At 41.2% G+C, this 21,120-nt stretch overlaps 1 long non-coding RNA gene across 1 annotated transcript; it reads left to right on the top strand.

Annotated features, from left to right (window-relative positions):
* The first annotated feature begins 5,830 nt into the window (after positions 1 to 5,830).
* Positions 5,831 to 7,238, top strand: LOC116065939. The gene is made up of 4 exons (XR_004108856.1): positions 5,831 to 6,146; positions 6,259 to 6,330; positions 6,461 to 6,544; positions 6,671 to 7,238. It is a non-coding gene; the product is annotated as an uncharacterized LOC116065939 (long non-coding RNA).
* The last annotated feature ends 13,882 nt before the right edge of the window (positions 7,239 to 21,120 follow it).

Genomic DNA, 21,120 nt, shown 5'->3' with positions numbered 1-21,120 from the left:
GAATTGAAATGGTCATCATGAAAATCTTTTTTTTTAATTAATCACCCAAGCTGATTTAAGATCAGTAAGGACTAGACCTTTTCAATGTAATTGTTTAAACAATCTACACTACTGTATGGAACAGAAGTAGCATTTATGAAAAATAATTGACCCATGCAGGTTCTGTTTTAGAGAACAAACTTGAAACACCATTGCAAGAACAAAGTTAAAACACCATTGCAAGATAACGTTTTCTTTTTTCAACTATCCTACACTTAAAACCTATATTAACACACTCACTAACCCTAAGTACATGTCTAATTCCTGTAATAATTCATTTTATGTTTAAATGCATGCATCAATGGATATTTCTTTTGTGCACATTTCTTATAGTTACATTTCTGACAATCTCAATGTACCGTCTTCATAAAGTCCTTGAATTTCATCATTTCAGGACAGGGGAATGTTAGTCTAAATGTTGTATGACAATCTGGCTATTTCACATTAGCAACCCTAAAGCTCAAGGTGTAAAGGCCTAACGACCATCATCTGATACTGGTAACCCTTCCCCACACAGATAAGGCCTTTCAATCTCATTTATAAATGAAGTAACATGTATGAAAAAGAAATAAGCACAATTCATAATACGGATAAAAAAGGATAATCTCAGTATGTACATTATAATATTAACACATTATAGATAAGCGTATTAAAGAACAAATGAAACATTAATAACTTTGATTAGGAATTACATACTAATGTGTAAGTATGTCGGACAGTTGAAAAAAGAACTTTATGTTGCAATGGTGTTTTAAGTTTGTGCTCTAAAACAGATTGTCCCCACTTGGCCTCTATTAAATGACAGAAGTCCCCTGTTGACTAGTGTGCTGAGACACTAACACTCCTGTATGAGTCCATACTGTACATTAGTTCAGTAAAAGACAGTATCAGTGTCAGGAGTAATATGACAAGTTTGATAGATAAGATTTAGTTAAGTTTCATAAGGTTTTTCTCATTTGTAAATGTTTAGATACATTTTCTTTTTCCAACTATCCTACACTTAAAACCTATATTAACACACTCACTAACCGTAAGTACATGTCTAAGTCATTATGTGTTTAAATGCATGCGTCAATGGAAATGGTCATCAGTAAGATCATTTCTTTTTTGTTGTAATCAATCACCCAAGCTGATTTGAGATCAGAAAGGACTAGACCTTTTCAATGTAATTGTTTACACAAGCTACACTACTGTACGGAACAGAAGTAACATGTATGAAAAAGAAATAAGCACAATTCATAATACTGATAAAAAAAGATAATCTCAACCAAATAATGATAATAATTCTTGTAACCCTGGACAGCTTCTAAATCCCTGCTTTGTAATTGATATAATACTTTAGAAATGGGGAATCCATCATTCATGAAGTATGAACATTATAATATTAACATATTATAGATAAGCGTATTAAAGAACAAATGAAACATTAATAACTTTGATTGGGAATTACATACTAATGTGTAAGTATGTCGGACAGTTGAAAAAAGGGTTATGGTTAGGGTTAGTCCCCACTTGGACTCTATTAAATGAAAGAAGTCCCCTGTTGACTAGTGTGCTGAGACACTAACACTCCTGCATGAGTCCATACTGTACATTAGTTCAGTAAAAGACAGTATCAGTGTCAGGAGTAATATGACAAGTTTGATAGATAAGATTTATTTAAGGTTTCATAAGGTTTTTCTCGTTTGTAAATGTTTCTTGCTCTGTCTCTGCAGAGGAAGATCAGTACTTTACCAGACAGTCTGCTAATGACATGCAGGAGTGTGAGTGTCTCTGCACACTAGTCAACAGGGGACTTAAGTCATTCAATACAGTCCAAGTGGGGACAATTTGTTCTGTTTTTAGAGGTGTGTGTATTGTTGTTCAAATAAAGATGGGACTATTGAAACACAAATGTGCAGTCCCCTCATAACTATGTGAAAAGATCATCAGGCCATCTCAAAGTGCTTACAGCTATTGTTGTGGAAAAAGGCTGGGAGCCCAGGTATATCTGGCTTTACATATGTTAATCACAGTTGAATAACATGAATGGTGATTCAATGCAGGTGGACCAGACAGATATGCTTCTTCATTTCACTAAGGTTTACAAGCAGTGGAATACTCACTGGAAATATTACCTATGCATACACCAGCTTTTTTTGTTGTGCACTAAATAACATTATTAAGTGGTTATAATTCAATTTTAGCTTTTACCACCATGTCTGAAATATACAATAACCCTCATTTACGAAACAAACCTACGACAGAAAACAAGCGTAAAACTGGCGTGAGGTCATTTCAATGCAAAGTTCTGCATTTATCAACATGGACGTGAGTGGAGGCTACGATCGAATCTCACGTCAAGTTTAAACTTTATAAGTCACTATATGTATTTGACACTTATTTACTTTGTGCATAAAAAACTAACAAATTATATGCTTGAATGATGTGAGGCAGGGGCCTGTTTCACAAAAGCAGAATATATAAATCCAGGATAACTGGTAAAGCGAGGCTTGACCTAGTCTAATCTGTGCATCCTGTCTTGGTGCGTTTCACGAAGGCCAAGCCAGGCTGAGGAGGAGCGACTAGGTCGAGCCAGGTTGAGGAGGAGCGACTAGGTTGAGCCAGGCTGAAGTAATTTGGATAGATGCGCGTTCACGGCTTTCCTTAACAGACTGCAAGGTCGATAACAGATTTATTGATGCTAAAATGGAGATATATGCATTGTTCATACTTTACACAGAGTGAGCAGCAGCATAATCCCTTATCTTGGTTTTGTGAAACAGGCCCCAGGGCTTTACTATTAACCTACTCAGTAGCATACAGATTTTATAAAACTGGCTCCACATTAATGAACATAGCATTACAATGCACATTGGTGCATTGTGATAAAAAAAACACATTCTATTATATTTTTTAAAATATAACCCTTTAAAAGGAGCCATTCTGCATAATCAGTAGACAACTCAAACTTTTGATACTTAAAGTGCATTGTGATGATAAAACTTCTGTACCAGTCAGTAACATTTTGTATTTTGTATTTTATAAGTGACTTTTGTATTCCAAAAATAAAATGCATTTCACCACTGGTCAACATAGACTCTCACTCTTCTTCTTCTCTGTTGTGCACAGTGGCAGCAAAAAGTGCTGCTAAGATGTGAGTGACTTGGAGGGTGTGAATATGCGCCACTAGATCTGGTCATGAAATGTCTGTGAGGGGTTTTCTGTAGCTGAGGGAGGTAGTTAGGGCTTTTCACTTTCTACACATCTCATAGCCAAGATGTTCTAGTCAAAGAAGACTGACACTCAGACATGGCAAAAATAATTGCATGTGTGTCATTTAGTACACCACATAAAAATTGTTTGTGTTAAAAGCCTTTTAAAATATCATTGAATAATTTTAAAACCACATGAATTTCCCCTTGCGGGATAATAAGTTCACTTTGACCTTTGACTTCTTTAAGTTGATTGTGTGTGACATGGTCTTTAAAGCAGTAGAGCTTTTTGCTCTCAGTGGCTCTATATGTCTGACTAATTGACCCTACCTGCAGTAGGAAATGGACAGAATGGAACAGAGTGAAAGAAGTCGACTCCAGATCTAATCTTACCCAACTGCCCACTTTCCTTATTAATTGGTTGTTCATCTATCTTTATCTGATTGGCCAGACACATACACAGCTGCAACAAAAAAGTAATAAGAAAGTAATTAAATAAATAAAAATAAAAAAAACAAAATGTCACTATTTAGATGGAGAATGTATTTAAAATGCAAATATTCTATTTCAAAAGAGCGTACACTGGTTATTCCATAATGTTTGACCATATTATTTGACTACTCACAAGCATAATACTTACAAAAATAAATCATTGTGTCTATGTTAATGCATGAGTTGTAACTGCATGTCTTGAGTTAAAGTGTAAATTTCGACTGGTACCTTTCTGTTTCTACCACAACCTTTGTTCAAAGCCAGACCTTTTGAATTACTACCTCAGCTAGAACTAAATTAGAGCTATGAATATAATTCCTCATTTTATTTGATCGAACACAGTGACCAAAGGGTTTCAGGTTAAACATTTGGACATTAGTAGGAACGAAAGGGTTGTTGTACATGTCAGACATCTTAAACTTAAACACCTATTTTTCTTTCTTCATTTTTCCTAAGTGAGAATTCCACTGCTTGTAAACCTTAGTGAAATGAAGAAGGATATCTGTCTGGTCCACCTGCATTGAATCACCATTCATGTTATTGAACTGTGATTAACATATGTTAAGCCAGATGTACCTGGGCTCACCCTTTTTCCACAACAATAGCTCTAAGCACTTAGTAAAATCACTGTCCAGTTATCTGGTGGGGTACCATGGTAAGCCAATCAGAGGCAAAGTATGGCGGGTCATGCATTTGCCAACCAATGAAAAGAAACATCTCGGCCAGGATTGTATATATATTCTAGCCTGTTCAAGGTTCTTTTCTAACTTTGGCTTTCGTTGACCACTTTGCAAGGGTTTGGAGGACAACACCTTGAGCTTGTTCTACTTGTTTCATTGCTCTTTTCCACTTCATCTACAACAATCTTCCACCTATTTTGTACCTACGGATTCAGGCGCATTTCACCTCTTCCTTTAAAAAAAAACTGTGCGGATAAAGTGAGAGGTAAGTTCCAAATTTTTACAAATTCTTCTTGCATGGATAAATCAAGTCAGTCTGTTGGTAAAACTATGTTGTAAAAATACTGATAGCTGAATATCCTTTTATAAAGTCATTCAAGTTATCATGCCTTTCATCACTTACTGTATAAACTATCACTTTACATTGTCTTGTTATAGGTCATATAGTTAATCGTGTTTTTCCCCTTAAATATTTCACAGAAAAATGAGACCAAAAAGGGTTTGCCCTGAAAAGGACGCCTTGCACTTCATTGCTTCTGGGAAAGATTAAGACATATTTCAGAAAAAACTCATCAATGAGGAGAAAGGTATGTTAATACATTACAATATACAATTCTCTTTTCAATACTACATGCAGGCACAAGGTTTTTGGTATTTGGTACTAATCTTCTCATTTGAACTAACAGCAGGAAAGTCATTTTAAGCAGGACAGATTGAGTTATGTGCAATTATATATTAAGCATTTTCACTTTCTGTAAACCCTTAAAGTGACAATGCATATCATCATCATCAGTGCTATAATTGTTGAGATAGTTTTTGTTGTTCATTGTGGTGACAGTTGCAGTTATGTTTAATGTAATTAATAAATAAATATAATTGACTTATTCAGTTTCATGATCTATTTTTCAGGTCATGGAGTAATCGCCGCCATAAACATTGAGCAGGGAGATTTCTTGCTTGAGTATGTTGGAAGACATATCACTGGCTTGGAAGGAGAGGCCCTGTTCAAAGAGTACTCAGAGAAAGATGCCGCATTTCTTTATTTCTACTCCTTTCAGGAACAGACTTTCTGGTAAGAACCGTTGAATGAATGTTCTTACTATAATTTAACTGTGTTTAATAATATTTCTAAACTGTAAAATGTATTTCCTTATTTTTTGGTATGCAGTGTTGATGGCAGTAAGACTACAGCAAGACTTGGACGATTCATAAATGATGACCATATAAAACCGAATAGCAAAATTAAAATAGTAAGTAACAGTCAAAAGTCACTCTGCCAGCATTTTTTTCATTATTTGTTTTAATCACAACATACATATATTGCTAAAACTACTGTTGTATTTTACATTACTAATGTGAAATAGAATAACTGATTATAATTCTGATTTTTGTGCCTGTGCTTATGTGACCAACAGATACTGGATGAACAGAAAAGCCCACATCAGTGTGCATTTGCAATCACAAAAATAAACGCCGGCCACAATGACCTTGTTTTCAACATAAACATGAAGATCGCAAATGGATGCAATGCCACAGAGATTTTCCCAGGACTTTTTCACAACTGCCTCGTGGCAGTGAAACGAGTTGCCAAGCATATTTCCCAAAAAGAGTTGGAAATGGCTCATTACTTGTGTTCAGACAGTTCAACTTTACAAGCAGAGCATCTTTCTATTTGCCCTGCAAGATGGAATAGGCAAATTCAAAGGAAAATCTCTGGAAGAAATAACACCCAACATCAACTGTAAGTAAATGATTTAAAGAATCCCTCTACTTGTTTTTAAATACTTTAACTCATAATGGAGAAAAAAATACCTTTTCGCTTTTAAGTATTCATTTTAAACATTGTGTTGCAGCTGAGCAGGACCTGAGCGACTCAGATGCAGAGGAAGTCCAATCTGAGCAGACTGCAACACCAAGTCAAGAAGGTAAGATTTTCTTCTGCATGTAGTGTTTTAATGGCAAGAAAAAAATATGTCCACTAAATGCAGCCTGACTTTCAATTATTCAATCACCTATTGAATGTGTAAACATTGAATTGCATCAATGTGGTTTCAGGAAACTCAGAGGGTGGACATTCAGATCACAGGGCTGCTACCTCAAAGAAGAAAACTGGGGTCATAAAAAACTCAAATCAAAAGGGTGAGTTTTTCCAATGAATCTAAAAAATATTGTATACATGGAGAACTCTTGACATTTGTTGACAAAAATGGTTAGTCATTTCTATTCATCAATTTATTCACTTGCTCTCTTTTGTTTTATGTATAGAGAAACCAAGAAGGCCCTGGTCACAGTCTGAGAGAAAAATCGTGGAACACCATTTCAAGGACTTCCTGGAGGAAATGAAGCTCCCTGGAAAAGTAGACTGTCAAAGATGCTTAAATGAAAATCAGACTCTAAGGGACAATGGAAGAGACTGGAAAACCATAAAATACTTTCTGCACAACAAAATAGTATATATCAAAAAGAATGTGTGCCAAGAGCGTTAAGACCAATAAAACTGTTGGAAAAAATGTTGTTGTACTGGATAGTCAGGATCCTGTATTGGAGACTGCACTATTCAGTAGGAAAACACACCTCAACGCATCACAACGTCGAAGTCATCCACAAGCGACAGCAGTCAGCGGGAAAGAGGAAGTCGGCAGCTGCCTTCACTCTCCTACCCATCGGCTCTATAGCCTAGTTTCTAATGTATTAATATAGTGTTTTTAAAAAAACAAAGATACATTTTTACATGTAGTAAGCATTTAGCCTCACGCTAATTTATCAAGACTCGAGTAGGGCTTCATCGCCTCCTGCCTTCAGCCTCTCCAACCATTTCAGTGCCCTGTTGGAATCGGAACTAGTAGCGGCCGATGTGGTTCGCCGGGCTCGCCCCGCTTCAAAGCCGACTGACCAGCCGTCTTCACAGAAGAGGACCGCTGCCTCGCAGCTTAAGCTTGTAAGAGAAGCGGTAGCCAGACGATCCGGTGGCCTGCACTGCCTGGATCGGCCCTAATGACAACGTTTCTCAAAAACAATCTCCCCAACCGACCGGTAAGCAATCTTGCTCTTCTTTTCCATGTCCATCTGTAACCGACACTGACTGTTTTGCTCCTGTCACCGGCCATCCACACCCCCCCACCCCTCGTATGCACCACAGTAATTATTGGTGACTCCATCACCAGAGATTTAACGTTTCATAATGCTGTCACACACTGCTTTCCTGGAGCCAAAGTTATGCTATTATAATTCTAGACTGCCGGGGAAGTTCCTTCCTTCCTATGACACAGTGAGCTGCTCTCTCATCTCTGTTTTCATCTGTTTCCTTTTGTGTGCATCGTTGTCCCAGAAATACATGTTAGTAACCTAGCTCCGGGGAGTTTACTCCCTGGAGTCTTTATATTTTTTCTTCGCAGAGCTACGCTGCAATGTCCGGTCGTGTCCTGCTACGTCCTGCTGCGTCCACTGCATCCACCCATGCTCTGCTGTGCCATGTTACATCCCGCAACACCCTCCTGTGCCCTGCTATGACATGAACTACAACGACTACCTTGTAGTCACTGTTCCATTATCTTTATTATGACTGCCACTGTCTGACACCGCCTATCTAGAGGTCTGCTGAGGTTTCTTCCTAAAAGGGAGTTTTTCCTCGCCACTGTCGCAATAGCCACTGCTAATACTTGCTCTTAAAGGAATTACTGTAATTGTTGGGGCTTTGGAAATTATAACTAGACCTACTCTATCTGTAAAGTGTCTCGAGATAAATCTTGTTATGATTTGATACTATAAATAAAATTGAATTGAATTGAATTGTTGGTTGTGTGCCGTTTACTTAATTCAAACTCCATTTTACAATGCTGTACTATTTGACAGCCCTCAAAGATGCCTTATCTATTCAACAGTTAATGTATAACAGAGATTATAATTATAAGAAGAATTTGCCTGTTACATCACTGCAGATTATTTTTTTTCTGTACATTTCTTATAGTTATATGTCTGACAATCACAATGTACAGTCTTCATAAAGTCCTTGAATTTCATCATTTCAGGACAGGGGAATGTTAGTCTAAATGTTGTATGACAATCTGGCTATTTCACATTAGCAACCCTAAAACTCAAGGTGTAAAGGCCTAACGACCATCGTCTGATACTGGTAACCCTCCCCCACACGGATAAGGCCTTTCAATCTCATTTATAATTGAAGTAGCATGTATGAAAAAGAAATGAGCACAAGGAGTAATATGACAAGTTTGATAGATAAGATTTAGTTAAGTTTCATAAGGTTTTTCTCATTTGTAAATGTTTAGAGGGGTTAGGGGGGGTTAGGAATGAAATAAATGAAATCCTGCTGCCGAAGGCAGCAGGATTGAAGCACTCACCATGGGCCTCAGTCTAATTCCCCCCTATCCTACTTCTCATTCAGGCCATTGGGCAAATGTGTGCCCAGTTTTTGGATCCAGGACCTCTCAACTCTCCTGCGCTGTTGGACAGACCAGGCTGGATTTGACTCCAGGATGGTGGCCCTGAGGTTGGTCCAGCCATGGTCCACAAAGTGCTGGACCAGAGGGATGTGCAGGTTCTTTTGCCTATTTATATTGTACCTGTGTTGGGTGAATCTAACTAATAGGGAGTTTCCTGACTCTCCCACATATTGTTTGGTACATTGTATGCATCTGATTAAATAAATGATGTTTTTCTGATGTACAGTTGTGTTCCTTTGGGTCAAAAAAACTTCTTTTGATGTCTGATTCTGTACCATCCTATAATTTCTATAAAAATCTCCCTGTGCTGTGGATCTCTGGGTTTTTAGGGGCCTGAGTTTGGCTTTGACCAGAATATCCCTCAAGTTCTTGTTTTTCCTAAAAGCTGCAATCAGCCTGTGGTCCTTTAAGAAAATATCATTACCTCCAGAGGAAATAAAATTCTTTTTTAATTGTTTGACAAATTTAACATTTTCTGTGGAATATGTGACAATAATTGGTAGAAGGGGGTCCAGATTAATTGGTTTAGGCTGGGTGAATGTCCTCAAGGCTTGGCGTAGCATGGTGCGAGAGTACCCTCTTGTGGCCAATGATGAAAATAGAATTTTTGTTGCACTTTTAAAATCCTCTATTCTGGTGCATATTCTCTTGAATCTTAATAATTGGGATTTAACTAGGCCCGCAAAAGTATGCCGTGGGTGATGGCTGGACCTAAACAACAGCGCATGCGTGTCTGTTTTTTTGAAAAAAACTTTCACATGCAGTCTGCGTGTGGCGGGGCAGTCTGCGGCCTTGAAAGTGGTCGTGTCCAGAAAGTCTATGGAGTCCTGATTAATGGATGAGGTAAGTTTAATGGAGTCCCTCTGTTCATTTAAGGTAACCATGAACTGGTCAAAATCCTCTATCGAGTGCTCCCATACGCCCCAGATATCGTCTAAAAAGCGGAAATAATGCAGTGGTTTTTTATGACATGCTGCTAGAGCCTTTTCTTCCCAGTCTGCCATAAAAAGGTTAGCATACGCGGGGGCAAATTTCTTACCCATCGCTGTGCCCCTGGTCTGTAAAAAATACTGGTCATCGAATTCAAAATCATTCTTTGTCAAATTAATTTCGAGTAATTGGAGAATTTCTTTGTCGGGTCTCTTACTGTTGGGATATTTTTGTAAGGCATTTTTGACTGCCAGGAGGCCCTCGGGTGTCTGTATGTTGGTGTACAGAGCCGTGACGTCCAGGGAGAAGAGAAAGGCTGACGGTGGTACATCCAGATTTTTAACCTTTTCCACAAAATCAAAAGTATCTTTAAGATAGCTCGGGTGCAAAATCGATAGAGGATTTAAATAATAATCAATATATTCCGCTGTACGGTAGGTCTCGCTCTCACAGTCGGAGACAATTGGGCGCCCTGGGGGGATACAGTAGGGGAGGCTCCAAGACTCTCTTTTTTTGTGGATCTTAGGTAGGAGATAAAATCTACGCATTCTGGGCTCTTTGTTTCCCTGGAGGTATGACATTTGCTTATGGTTAATAAATTTTTATTATATAATGATAAAAGTATTTTATTTACTAGTGGTATGGTATCTTTATAAATAGGTCTATCTAGCTTGGTATAGTAATTCTGGTCACTGAGCTGTCTGTGACCTTCCCACAGATAATCCTTCCTGTCCATTAGGACCACAGCGCTCCCCTTGTCTGCAGGTTTGATCACAATGTTGCTATTTTCACTCAACTGACGGAGTGCCTCATTTTCAAATTTACTGAGGTTGGATTTGGTCCAGCCTATTTTGTAGTTACTTTGAAAGTGCTCATTGTCCAATTTTGTTAAATTTGTGACCTCAGGAGGGAGCTGTGCAGCAGAGGGGACCCAAGTGGACTTGGGAATGAAAGGAAGATGTGTGGAATCAGGTTTGTTATCATAATAAACAGACAGTTTTAATTTCCTATGGTAATTTTGTAGGTCAAGTTTAGTCTGATCTTTTAAACACTTGTGGCTAGACCTGTGGAGAGAGGGGATGAAAGTTAACCCTTTATTAAGTAGCATGCTTTGTGCTGCTGTCAAGTGGAAAGAATCACACAGGTTAATCACAGTATTTAACCCTGCTTCATTTTCATTACTTACAGGGAAGCTGAGTTTAAATGTTGGATCCAATGCTGTAGCATGTGTTCACCAGTCTGTTTGGACCAGTGGATGTTGTCACTTTCCAGTTTAAAGTTGTTTCTGGAAAGCTGAGGGATGGAGGTGTAGTTCTCCTGAATGTACGTATTCAAACGCCTCAAATTGTCCTGCTCAATGGGTTCAAGGTTCCTGCTGAAGTTGAGTAGGACGATAAAAATCTTGGACTTAGGAAAAGCCCTCCCAGCCATTTCGACAGCTCTCCTCAACTGTGGGATGGACACAGTGTCCACATGTTTGGCCCTGCTGTTAATGCCAAAAGAGAGCACAGTTTTCTCCACGAGCATGGAGACTGGGGTTTTAGCTAAGATGGCTTCTGCATGGGCAAATGTGGCCCCCGGGTAACTGTCCACCTGAATGTGATTTTGGGGAAAAGCTGGTATTCTAGCTAAATTTGAATCTCCCAGGAAAACCCATGGCTTTTTTGGCTCCAGTGACCAGACCGAGTCCTTGTTGCTGGTCTGTGCATGTCTGACGGGTCTATTTTCAGGGTTAGTTGGAGCAGGCGGGGTTGATGAGGCTAGGGGCGCAAAGGAGAGCGTGCTCTGGACTGGGGGTCTAGGTCGGAGGTTCAGTTTTGTCCCAGTGTTCTGCAGGGGGGTAATAGATGTGGTTCCCTCTGTGCTTATTGGTTGCAGGTTTGGGAGCCTGCGTGGAGTCTTCTGCTGCAGTGGTGTGTCCAGGACTGGGATCACAGGCGAAAGGGAGTCAGGTGAGTGAGGCGAGAGGGAGCCAGGTGAGTGAGGGGAGAGGGGAGAGGAGGTGGGGATGAAGGTGGTGAGGGGGGCCTCACATGGAAGAGGGTCCTCATGTAGGGAGATCAATTCAGCCTCCTCTACCTGTTGCTGTTGCTCCATTTCTGTTTCCTCCACTGTTTGGGTGCTCTGGGCAGTCTTCTGGGGGGCTGTATGGGTCTCAGCCGTCTGCCTTGCTGGGTCCGTTCTCAGTGCCTGCCACTGCGTGATGATCCGTGGGACTCCCGGTTGTGGATCAGATGGGAGGGCAGGAGCTGCCACTTTCAAAAAATCACTGATGGCAGAGCTCAGATGTCTCCTTCTCACAGGCTGACCATTTGGCCTGGCTGTAGCCTGGGCTGGAGAGGGGCGTGTCTGTGGGCGAGGAGGAAGAGGAGGAGGAGGGTCTGGAGGTTCTGGGTCCTGTGGAGCAGCTGGTCCATCCGTCTCCTGTGGGGCCAAAGGCTGTTCTCTTACCTCCGTCACCGGTACAGTCTGGGTCTGTTGGGCTTCCTGTGATGTCACATTAAGGCTAGTTTGGATAACGGCCTCCACCCTATCATAAACTGCATCTAAAAGTTCCTGTGACATCTTCCTGCCATAGTGACTGCGGGACCAAGCAGCTGCTATTTCAAAGTTCTTTTGCCAGTTGCCTGCCTTCAGCTGCTTTAGGATCTGGAGGTTGTTATCCATATTGTCCCTATAATGGTCCTCCAGGGTTGCCAAGGTGTCGTGTTCCCAGATTTTTGCATTACCCATAATATAACTTTCTGTTTTAGGGTTTGAATCTGCTGGCTTAATCGAGTCAATGAGGTTCTGTGTCAGTCTGGCTATGGCAGGTGGGGTATCTGAGGCTGTCACATTATTAAAGTGATGCGCTGACCTAATAATCCTATGTATAACCCTGGTTCTGGTTAAAAAGTCTGGGTCATTATCTTGCTGTTTTTGCTGATCTGTTCCATAGGATTGGACAAACCTCCCAGCACGCTGGTGCGTGTTCGGCCAGCCCCGGCGTTGTTGTGCCCTCTGGCCGCTGCGCTGCTGCTGCTGCTGGGGTCGCTGCCAGCCCCGTTGAGCGGTCCCTCCGCGCGGAGCATAATTTTGTGTTCGGCGGTTCTGCTGACCTCCGTTGTTCCGGCCCCTTCTCTGGTAAGTGTTGTTGTTGTAGGTCTGATGTTCGGCCTGGTTCTTACCTCCATCAGACTTGTAGTTTGAGCGCCCGCCGTTGTTCCGAAACTGGCGGGAGTTGCTGCGTTGGTTGCTCCGAACGGCCTGGGCGTAGGAGGAGCGGTCGGAAGGTTCCCACTGGTCGGAATACGTGGAAGTCTGTCTGTTCTGGGGGTTGTAATATCTATTTTTATTTCTTCCCCGTTTATGACTCACGTATTGCCAGCCGTCCTCAGTCCAGTTTTGGCCCGCCATCTCCCCGTCGAGCCGAAGGCCGTCGGAAAAAACTCAAAATATAAAAAAAGTTAACTTAAAACTATCTCAAAAAAGAGAGACGTGATGGTCAAAATGTAAGAAAATTTATTTTGAATGAGCGACGCGTTTCGGCATTTAAAAATGCCTTTTTCAAGCTCAGAATCACTTACAATCTTACAGAAAGGTTACTTCTCCCACAGTGCAGTCAACAGGCGGCAGAATGAATGAGAAAAAGCCGGGAGCAGAGCTGATCATAACATCCTGTTTCTAGAAAGCCTCACGTGACCTCAGAACCAATGGCAGGGCTCGAACGGATAACAGAGAGTGTGTATGGGGAAACCCAAGGCTTACTATATGTCTGTTTGAAAATTAAATAAAAATACAATACATCATTCAAAATGAACTTAAAAGACATTGTAAATTAAAAACAACTCACAAGTGTTATATAATTAATTAAATAATGACGAAAATCATATGAAAATGCATATGAAAGCATTCAGTTTAGATCAAAATAAATTCTCCAAGTGAGTGTAAAATTCCTTCAATAATATTTATATTTTTCTCTTTTTTCAGGATTCCCAGGAGGCCAAGGTCGAGGTCAGGTGAGGTAAGTATTATATAGGGTTCTTGAGTGGTTAAGGTTAGGGTTAGATACTGGGTTAGGGTTATAATAAAGGTTGGGGTTAGGTGAGGGTTAAACTCATGGTTGGGTTTAGGAACTCAATCCACTGTTATGGTCAGGCAAGGTGACCGGTGGGTGCCTAAAAGCTGGTATTCCTCTCTCTGCCAATTGGTTGGGTTTAGGCGAAAGGGTCCCTGTAAATGTGTGACCCATAGACTATTGTTCCATGTTTGGATGAAAAAGTCGGATGTTGTGCTTCACTCAGCTGCTCAAACACACTTAGAACAAACGTGTGGGGAGTAACAAGACCATCACATTAACAAATCATACATGTAGTACATGGAAACCAGTTTGTCTTGAACAACACACAACAGTCTTTGAAAAGTAAAACAAGAAAAAATGTAGAATCCAACTACATAATGCAAATACTATGAATCAGGTAATCTGTTGGTTCATGAGAAACTCGTATAAATAAGATATACTAGTAATATATTATATTTATTATTATAGTATAAATTGTAGTACCCCTTAGAAAAACAATCCAATTGAATGTGTATTATGTGTCCTGTGTGTCCAATTGTAGGTGGATTGTCCCAAGTGAAGGCCTATCTGAGGAGAAAGGAAGGAGGGAAAGCTTCAGCCCAGGTACTGGCGGGTTAGGAATGAAATAAATGAAATCCTGCTGCCGAAGGCAGCAGGATTGAAGCACTCACCATGGGCTTCGGTCTAATTCCCCCCTATCCTACTTCTCATTAAGGCCATTGGGCAGATGTGTGCCCAGTTTTTGGATCCAGGACCTCTCAGTTCTCCTGCGCTGCTGGACAGACCAGGCTGGATTTGACTCCAGGATGGTGGCCCTGAGGTTGGTCCAGCCATGGTCCACAAAGTGCTGGACCAGAGGGATGTGTAGGTTCTTTTGTCTATTTATATTGTACCTGTGTTGGGTAAATCTAATCAATAGGGAGTTTCCTGACTCACCTACATATTGTTTGGTACATTGTATGCATCTGATTAAATAAATAATGTTTTTCTGATGTACAGTCGTGTTTCTTTGGGTCAAAAAAACCTCTTTTGATGTCTGGTTCTGCACCATCCTATAATTTCTATAAAAATCTCCCTGTGCTGTGGATTTCTGGGTTTTTAGGGGTCTGAGTTTGGCTTTGACCAGAATATCCCTCAGGTTCTTATTTTTTCTGAAGGCTGCAATCAGCCTGTGGTCCTTCAAGAAAATGTCATTCCCTCCAGAGGAAATAAAGTTATTTTTTAATTGTTTGACCAATTTAACATTTTCAGTGGAATAAGTGACAATAATTGGTAGAAGGGGATCCAGATTAATTGGTTTGGGCTGGGTGAATGTCCTCAAGGCTTGGCGTAGCATGGTGCGAGAGTACCCTCTTGTGGCCAATGATGAAAACAGAATTTTTGTTGCACTTTTAAAATCTTCCATTCTAGTACATATTCTCTTGAATCTCAATAATTGGGATTTAACTAGGCCCGCAAAAGTATGCCGCGGGTGGTGGCTGGATCTAAATAACAGCGCATGCGTGTCTGTTTTTTTGAAAAAAACTCTCACATGCAGTCTGCGTGTGGCAGAACAGTCTGCAGCCTTGAAAGTGGTCGTGTCCAAAAAGTCTATGGAGTCCCGATTAATGGTTGAGGTAAGTTTAATGGAGTCCCTCTGTTCATTTAAGGTGACCATGAACTGGTCAAAATCCTCCATCGAGTGCTCCCAGACGCCCCAGATATCGTCTAAAAAGCGGAGTACAATCAATCAATGTTCCCTGAAGTAACACTTAACCCATACTTGCTCCAAAGGTGTTACCACTGACATATGCTATTGAAAGTTATTCCTTTTCTCTTTTTTCCTCTCCTTTTATTTCCTCTCTTTTTCCTCTCTCTCTCTCTTTCTGCTTGTTTGTTCTATGCAATGGATATGGCTGATAATAAGTCTTCTTAGTCATTCATTGAAACGTCCACTTTTGACAGTATTACGGTTTAGCTTCCAGCTTTTCTAAAATGTATTTTAGCTCTTAACAGTGCAGTTCAACTTCCAACTTACAAGTTTTTCAGCAGTTTAGAACAAACAATTTGTTCCATATTTCTGCATTTTCATCAATGTTTCTCACAGCATTTGTAAGTTTTCCATACTGATTCATAATTTCAGATAAAATATTATATAACATATAAATTACTTTATACATTAGTGGTGTTATTCAACTTTTTATTGAAATTCATACTCATTCTACCGATTTCCACTTTTTCAACTATTGTCACTACTTCACCTTCTTCTTACTGATTTAAGCTATTCAACCAGTTTAGCTTTAGCAATTCAGCTATTCAGCATTCCCACGCATTTTCCGCAGGAAATGCATTTTCTAGTTATTATTATTATTAGGGCCCGAGCGCCGACAGCGGCGAAGGCCCTATTGAAACTGAAGGAATTATTATTAGGGCCCGAGCGCCGACAGCGGCGAAGGCCCTTTTGAAACTGAAGGAATTATTATTAGGGCCTGAGCGCCGACAGCGGCGAAGGCCCTATTGGAATTGAAGGAATTATTATTAGGGCCCGAGCGCCGACAGTGGCGAAGGCCCTATTGACACTGAAGGAATTATTAGGGCCCGAGCGCCGACAGCGGCAAAGGCCCTATTGAAACTGAAGGATTTATTATTATTAGGGCCCGAGGGCCGACAGCGGCGAAGGCCCTATTGGAACTGAAGGACTTATTATTAGGGCCCGAGCGCCGACAGCGACGAAGGCCCTATTTAAACTGAAGGACTTATTATTAGGGCCCGAGCGCCGACAGCGACGAAGGCCCTATTTAAACTGACGGAATTATTATTATGGCCCGAGCTCCGACAGCGGCAAAGGCCCTATTGAAACTGAAGGAATTATTATTACACCAAGTGAATTGGCTTTTTGAGGGGCTTAACATATTCAAAAACTCACCACAATTGGCAGTCGCATCAAGTCTGGTGAAAATTTACGTATTTAAGGGTTTCGGGAATAGGCGCACAAAAATGGCTCGCTAGCGCCCCCTACAAAGTAAAAAAAAATTGAGCCCCTGCAGTGCGTTTAACGTAGACACACGAAACTTGGTACACATATGTACCATGTAAAGATGTACAAACAACGTCATTGGAGCCATACCCTAAACTCAACAGGAAGTCCGCCATTTTGATTTCAAAGTTCGAAATTAGTGAGATTTTGGCCATTTCCACATGTCGTACTTTAACAAACTCCTCCTAGAGATTTCATCAACTTCAAATTTGGTCTGTTCCATCTTAAGACGTTAAAGATGAAACTTTTTAAAAGAAAAACTTTTCGTCATAGGGCATGGCCGTAGCGGGGCGGCCATTTTGTGCGTTTCGCCGCCGAAACAGGAAGTGGGATTGGCTCGAAACTTTTCAGGATTCATAAGAGTCCAACCCTGAGGACAAATAAAGGCCAATATTTACTTAAAGTCATAGCGCCCCCTAGTGGCAACAGGAAGTAGACCTAAAAATCAAGGTGCTATACTTTAACGAACTCCTCCTAGACATTTCATCCGGCGGACTTCAAAAACATCTCAGCACCTTAAAGATGAAAAGTTATTAAAAGAAAAACTTTTCGTCAAACGGTGTGGGTGTGGCGTGGCGGCCATTTTGAGTGTTTAGCAATGAACAAAGAAATTGTTGTAACTTGAGTGTACGTTGTCGTATCTGCCAGAAATTTCTTACGATTGACAAGGGTCCACGTCTGAGGACATCTACAGGCCAATATTTACTTTTGGTCATAGCGCCCCCCGCTGGCAACAGGAAATGTGCCTTATATGACAAACATCATCCAATTTACATGAAACTTATAACGTGTGGTCGACATGTGATACTAAGCCGCCCCCTATACTTTAACCACGCAAACTCATGCAGCTCACGCCCCCTTTCATAACATTTGAACTGCTTAATGTAGAGTCTTGTGTGAGGTATCATTGAACTCAGCAGAGAGTTCCTTATTCATTAGTGATTGTTTGGCCAGCCCCTCTGTGCTTAGCCATGCCCCCTTTCATAATTGGTGACCCGTTTATGGTAGAGTCTTATGTGAGGTATCAATGAACTCAGCAGAGACTTCCTTTTTTATTGGTCATGGTTTCACCCACCCCCTAAGCTTTAGCCACTCCCCCTTTTATAACTAATGATCCGTTTGATGTAGACCTTTGTATGAGGTATCATTGAACTCAACAAAGACTTCCTTCTTCATTGGTGATGGTTTGGCCCGCCCCCCTATGCTTAAGCTACGCCCCCTTTCATAAATGGTGACCCGTTTATGATAGAGTCTTATGTGAGGTATCATTGAACTCAGCGGAGTCTTCATTTTTAACTGGTGATGGTTTGACCCGCCCCATATGCTTTAGCCACGCCCCCTTTTCACAGCTAATGAACCGTATGACGTAGAGTCTTGTTTCAGGTATCGTTGAACTCGGCAGGGAGTTCCCTTTTCATTGTTGACGATTTGCAGTGTCTGAGTGCCACGCGAATGCTCGGTCGCAAGGAGCGGCGTCTGCCGGTACCCCGACGCGCGCAGAGGCGCAAGGGCCTGTCCATCGCTGCTTGCAGCTTTAATTAGGGCCCGAGCGCCGACAGCGGCGAAGGCCCTATTGAAACTGAAGGAATTATTATTACACCAAATTAATTGGCTTTTTGAGGGGCTTAACATATTCAAAAACTCACCACATTTGGCGGTCGCATCAAGTCTGGTGGAAATTTATGTATTTTAAGGGTTTCGGGAATAGGCGCACAAAAATGGCTCGCTAGCGCCCCCTACAAAGTTAAAAGAATTGAGCCCCTGCAGTGCGTTTAACGTAGACTCACGAAACTCGGTACACATATGTAACATGTCAAGATGTACAAAAAACGTCATTGGAGCCATACCCTAAACCCAACAGGAAGTCCGCCATTTTGATTTCAAAGTTCGAAATTAGTGCGATTTTGGCCATTTCCACATGTCATACTTTAACAAACTCCTCCTAGAGATTTCATCCAATTAACTTCAAATTTGGTCTGTTCCATCTTAAGACGTTAAAGATGAAAAGTTTTTAAAAGAAAAACTTTTCATCATAGGGCGTGGCCGTGGCGGGGCGGCCATTTTTTGCGTTTCGCCATCAAAACAAGAAGTGGGTGTAACTTGAGTGTACATTGTCCAATTGGCTCGAAACTTTTCAGGATTCATAAGAGTCCAACCCTGAGGACAAATAAAGGCCGATATTTACTTAAAGTCATAGCGCCCCCTAGTGGCAACAGGAAGTAGGCCTAAAAGTCAAGGTGCTATACTTTAACGAACTCCTCCTAGAGATTTCATCCGATGTACTTCAAACTTGGTCTCTATCATCCCAACACCTTAAAGATGAAAAGTTATTAAAAGAAAAACTTTTCGTCAGACAGTGTGGGCGTGGCGGCCATTTTGAGTGTTTAGCGATGAACAAAGAAGATGTTGTAACTTGAGTGTACGTTGTCGTATCTGCCCGAAATTTCTTACGATTGACAAGGGTCCAGGCCTGAGGACACCTACAGGCCAAATTTGACTTTTGGTCATAGTGCCCCCCGCTGGCAACAGAAAATCTGCCTTATATGACAAACATCATCCTATTTAAATGAAACTTAGAATGTGTGGTCTACATGTGATACTGAGCCGGCCCCTATAATATAACCACGCCCACTTACTCAGACCATGCCCCCTTTCATAACATTTGAACCGTTTAAGGTATACCCTTGTGTGAGGTATCATTGAACACAGCAGAGACTTCCTTCATCATTGGTGATGGTTTGGCCCGCCCCCTATGTTTAAGCCACACCCCCTTTCATGAATGCTGACCCATCTAAAGTAGAGTCTTGTGTGAGGTATCATTGAACTCAGAAGAGAGTTCCTTTTTAATTGGTGATGTTTGACCCGCCCCCTATGCTTTGGCCACGCCCCCTGTCTCAGCTAATGAACTGTATGACGTACAGTCTTGTGTGAGGTATCATTGAACTCAGCAGAGACTTTCTTTTTAATTGGTAAAGGTTTGCCCCGACCCCTATGCTTTGGCCACGCCCCCTGTCTCAGCTAATGAACTGTATGACTTAGAGTCTTGTGTGAGGTATCATTGAACTCTGCAGGGAGTTCCCTTTTCATTGGTGACTATTTGCAGTTGCCTGAGTGCCGCGCGAATGCACGGTCGCAAGGAGCGGCGAACACTGGTAACCCCGACGCGCACAGAGGCGCGAGGGCCCATCCATCGCTGCTTGCAGCTTTAATTATTATTAGGGGTCCAAGCCTGAGTCTGTAAGAACGGGCAATAGCAAAGCTATGCCGTTCATACAGCAGGGCTGTAGAACCCTATTGTTTTTCTACTGATTAATCATCATCATCATCATAGTCATTATTCTTCTCCGCCTACAACTCCGACTACAGCCTAAACCGTACATGGTGGGGGGTTGGCATTTTCAGGACTGGTCCGAAACTCTGCAAGGACCTCAGGCACAAAAATAGACCCACTTTCACCACTAGGTGGCGCTATAGCAGAAAAAACGTGTTTGGTCCTATAACTCCCAAACCGTACACCGTACTTTCAAAAACCATACATCCACGCGTTCCCTGGATCCAACTGAATCATGTGATATAGGCCACGCCCATTTCCGCCTAAACTTTTATGTGTGAAAAATCGCGATTTATCAAAAACCTACTTTTTTTAACTCCTCCTAGACCGTGCGACCAATCGGCACGAAATTTGGCAGCTAGCATCTCCAGATGGGCTTGACAAAAAGTTAATAGAAAGAATTTTGATAGGATAAAAATTGCCCATATTACATACAAACAAATTTGTGTAGTTAACTATGAAAACACCAACTTTGCCATATCTCGGCCAAAATAAATGCTATCAATGCCAAACTTCCGATTCATGTTTGCCATCACCCTCTGAAGGTCGCTCATGCGTTTTACAAAAATTGGCCACTAGGCACAAGTACAAAAAGTTTATATCTCATGAACTACTCATCCGATTTTTACAGAATTTGTTGGGTACCATCTAGGGCCACTCTTGAGACCAACCCTAGAGTGGGGTACTGAGGGGTCAAAGTGGGCGTGGCCTATGGGACCCAGGTCCAGATTTACTACTTACACTAACTTGAACAACTTTAAATTTACAGTGTAGATAGACAATGGGTCATGGACCACACCTACCAAAAATTACACATGTGGACCACTAGGTGGCGCTATAATGTTTTTTTTGCCTTTAACTCCCACATTACACATCGCACATTAGAAATCCTTACATCCACGTCTTCCTTGAATCAAG

The sequence above is a fragment of the Sander lucioperca genome, chromosome 7 (assembly GCF_008315115.2).
Source record: "Sander lucioperca isolate FBNREF2018 chromosome 7, SLUC_FBN_1.2, whole genome shotgun sequence".
Taxonomy (NCBI): domain Eukaryota; kingdom Metazoa; phylum Chordata; class Actinopteri; order Perciformes; family Percidae; genus Sander; species Sander lucioperca.
Note: the sequence above shows the minus strand (reverse complement) of the source record. Positions and strands in the feature narration are given on the sequence as shown.